Here is a 4,219-nt window from a genome sequence, read left to right as displayed (position 1 = left end):
GGTTCTGAAAACCATGCATTTTTCCATTGATGATAAAAATATAATTTCACCCTAAAAGTAATTTTTTACGACAAAAACTAGAAATTTAAATTTTCAAGTAAGTTGAAAATTACTTTTCTAATCATATTTTAAATCAACTTTTATGCGTTTGACATCATTTATGAGATTGAAAATCACTTTTTTTATTACTATAAGGGTGCGTTTAATTCACGAAATGTAAGATTACTAGTGGAAATCAAAGATTACCAGTAGGAATAAAAGATTACCAGGGAATAGGATTATTGGATATGTTACATTACTGGAAATGTTAACTTCTGATTCTCATCATTCAAACCATGTTCTATGATTTCTACTAGGGATTTTAAGTGAGAAAGAACCGCACAACCAATCAAAATAGCAATCTGCTGAACAATCTTGATCCCAGTGTAAAATCTCAGGGGGTTCTTCGTTTCTTGGTTTATATTGAAGTTTTTATGTGTTGAAAGTAAGGACTAAAGAGGGTTTATCTTCCGACTTTTGTTTTTGTTGCATGTTAAAAAATCACATTTTTTCTTTGGCTACTGGATTTTGGCAAGTTTTGGTTTCTTAATTGTAGGTTGTGTTAGGTTTTAGCTTTAGCAGCATGTGTGAAAGTTAATATCCTTGTAACAAGTTTTGCAAAATCATGCTTGTTCCAGCTTAGTTAAGCCTTTTAACTTCAAATTCTCATGTACCAGGGCTTGAAAACTTGGTGATGTTGGGTTCTAATTTGGTTGTCAAGCTTTCTGTTCATGGAATCGTTTTGATTTCTACTTATTATTATTTTTGGATGACTTGACATGCAAAAAGTTGCTTTCTTTTGCTTTGTCAGGTTCATTTTCTTGGTGCTATCATGGATTCCCCACAGTCGGTTTTCTCACCATTAAAGAACTCTGTTGTTGCTGAGCCTGAGAATCAGAAACCCGATTTTTTCGGTACCAAAACTGGTGGTTTATCGTCGAATGGGTCCGACGTTAATCGAAAGGAAGAGAATATCATCAGTACCAAAACTTCCCGGAAATCATCATCCGATAAGAGGTCTCTAGCTAAATCAAACCCAGCTCTAAGAACTACTTTGCACGAATCGGACACTGAATCCCATATTCTATGATTTCTACTAGGGACTTTAAGTGAGGAAGAACCGTACAACCAATCAAAATAGGAATCTGCTGAACAATCTTGATCCCAGTATGCCTAGCTTGCCATGACTTCTTACTCTGACACAACTTTAAAAAATGGCAGAAGTGAAGGAATCCCAAGTGCAAAAGCAACAATACTAAAAGCTCTAGCAGTTGTATTCCTAATATATTAGCAGAAGTGCAAGAATCCCAAGTGCCGAATTCATGTAATGCAAAAGTTAATGACCAACTAAAATATTATCAAAAATTTTCCAACCTGGCAAGAAAGTCGCCTGATTGTCGCTATACAAGTGGCCATGATCATGTCAAGAAAAATACACATCCTTATGTGATCCAAATTGTGCATCATTTGTGGTCCAGAATAGAAAACTAATCCATATGATAGAAGTGATTAAAACTTGACAAAGAAAGAAGAAGTTATGCACCCATTTGAAAGATTTCAGTCAGTCAAGAAGGTTGGCAATTTGGGAATAATTTCATTCCATCAATCGTACCTTTTCAAGTCTTTACCAGATAATGTTATGATAGCATAAAGCTTATCATCTTTACACAACAATGGCCAAAGCAGACAACTTGCATTCCTAAAAAATGAAATGGAATATATTTCAGGAATTAATCCTCCTCAATAGTACCTTTTCAGCAGAAGAAGCACGACCAGAATTTGCCCCAACACCTAACCGGCTTATCAAATCTTTTGTCTGCTCAATCTCCTTCTGATGCTTCTCCCACGCAGCATATTGAGATTTAACCCATGATGCATTCGCCTCAACATACTGAGAATAAATACCCTCAAATGTCCTGGAAACACCCATATCAGTCTCCACAATCTTTGTGCACAGCTGATCTAGAAAAGCTCTATCATGGGATATAATGACCATTGGAACATCTTGCTTGTTGAGATACCTTTCAAGCCACTCAATTGTATCAAGGTCAAGGTGATTTGTAGGCTCGTCCAAAAGCAATAAATCAGGTTTCTGCAAATTTACATCTATATCAACAAAACAGCTAGAATACCAATTTACTCTACTACGTATCGTACGCATGACCCACTGATTAACAACCTACACATCATCAAAAGATATATAACAAGATAACCTGTTAATAGTAAAAATTTGGAGGCCGAGTCCAATCATAGCTATAACTTATGCAAAAGTAAACAATGTTGTTTTTGAACATTACTATTACTATGTAAATATACATTTAAAAACAATATATTTGTTAGCCATCAACGAATCAACCTCCTATGCAATTCTAGAAGTGAACTCCTATACCTCTTAACCTCTACAAATTAGGCTCAAGAAATTCATTGCCCCTACTTGATTTAACAAAGCAAAAAAGAAACCTTTGGTTAAACTAGGCAACTATCATGATATCAAATTAATAATTTTACCTGCAACAAGATCTTTCCAAGTGACATCCTCATCTGCCAGCCGCTACTAAAACTGCCAACCAACTTATCCGAATCCTCAGGAGAAAACCCGAGCTCCGGCATCAACTTGCTAACCTTAGCATCAACCTCATCCAAATCAACAGCCTGAGCTCTTCTTTGCAACAAATCAAACTCATCCAAAAAGCCTTCCCATCAGCTCCAAATCCTCGGTAGTCCCTTCTATCGCCTTTTGAACCCTCTCTAACCTCTTAGAAATCTCCATTTCCTCTTTAAAGGAACTCATAAACTCCTCCCTCACCGTCCTAGTCATCAAAACCTTGAATTCCTGGTTCAAGAACGCAACTTTCATGTGGGGCTTAGCCTTTATAACGTTCCCCGAATCGGGTTCTTCTAGCCCAACTATAATTCTCATTTGGGTCATTTTCCCTGCTCCATTTACTTCAACCAATCCAACTTTCTCGCCTTTTTTCACTTCCCAGCTCACATCTTTCAAAACGTTACTTTTTTATAGCTCTTGCTAATGTTTTCGAGCTTTACACCAGAGGAAATACCCGAAGCACCGGGAGGAAATACCCGAAGCACCGGTGTTGGATTTCCTGTTGCCACGCTTCCGATCAATCTCTTCCACTGTGTCGGATGAAAATAATGATTCAATGTCGTTTTGAGGGTCATTGACAGAGGTCTCAACACTGACAGTGGAAACTTGGGAAGTTATCTTAGCGGGTCTAAATTTAAGGCATTTGGGGGAGGCAAGTGAGAAGGAACCCCTTGTAAAAGAGGGTCGTAGAGAAGGAAAGAACGATGAGTGAAGGTCTAAGCGGTGGAGTTTTGTGGAAAGGTCCATGTTTGAGTATTGGGAAAGTGAAGGAAATATGGGGAAATGAAAGGATAATATCCGAAGAAGGGCAATGGGAGATCCTATGAGAAAATCTATGGAAGAGAACTAAGGAACTCTCTGCCCACAAATAAAACTGAAGAGTTACGAGAGAAAAAGATATTCCCGGTCTTTGACTGGGCAAGAGATTGATAATGGAGGGTTTAAGGGAATAGTATTGAAATAAATAATCCCGGTAAAGAGAAGGGTAATTTTTACCCAAAAACATATGCTAGCAGGGAGAAGAAAGGGAGTGGAGAAGAAGATATCGCGTAGAGACAAGATGGAGAAGAGGGGTATTTTAGCCCTTAGCACGGGACTAAAATAAAACCTAACATACATACGAGAATAACATTCCCAAGAATAAAATCCCAAAAATTGCTATTGGTATTATAATATTACATTCACTTGGAAATCATACCCCAAACAAACATGGATATCTTTCATCAATAAACAAATATGCATGCTGGGAATGTTAAATTCCTTGATCCAAACGGACTCTAAAAGTATTTTCAAATCATGTATAGAAGGAAAGGTCAAACGACGTCGTATTCATTTACAATCTTTTATATTTTTTCATTGAGGATAAAAATATAATTATACCCAAAAATATTTTGAACTCAAGGTTATTTGATTGAATGTTTTTTTATTATAAAAAAAGTGTGTTTACGAGAAAATAAGATGAAAATTCGGAAATAGATTATGAATATATAAAATTGGAGGCCCATAAAGAGAACGAAGGCATAAGCGTAAGGTCCAATGAGGACTATTTCTTCTCCGCATTTCTTTTGTTGCTAA

At 36.7% G+C, this 4,219-nt stretch overlaps 1 pseudogene; it reads right to left on the bottom strand.

Annotated features, from left to right (window-relative positions):
- Window positions 1-1,230: 1,230 nt before the first annotated feature.
- LOC120203056 lies at window positions 1,231-3,503 on the bottom strand (annotated as a pseudogene).
- Between the last annotated feature and the right edge of the window lie 716 nt (window positions 3,504-4,219).

The sequence above is a fragment of the Hibiscus syriacus genome, unplaced genomic scaffold (assembly GCF_006381635.1).
Source record: "Hibiscus syriacus cultivar Baekdansim isolate YM2019G1 unplaced genomic scaffold, ASM638163v2 tig00009023_pilon, whole genome shotgun sequence".
Taxonomy (NCBI): Eukaryota; Viridiplantae; Streptophyta; class Magnoliopsida; order Malvales; family Malvaceae; genus Hibiscus; species Hibiscus syriacus.
Note: the sequence above shows the minus strand (reverse complement) of the source record. Positions and strands in the feature narration are given on the sequence as shown.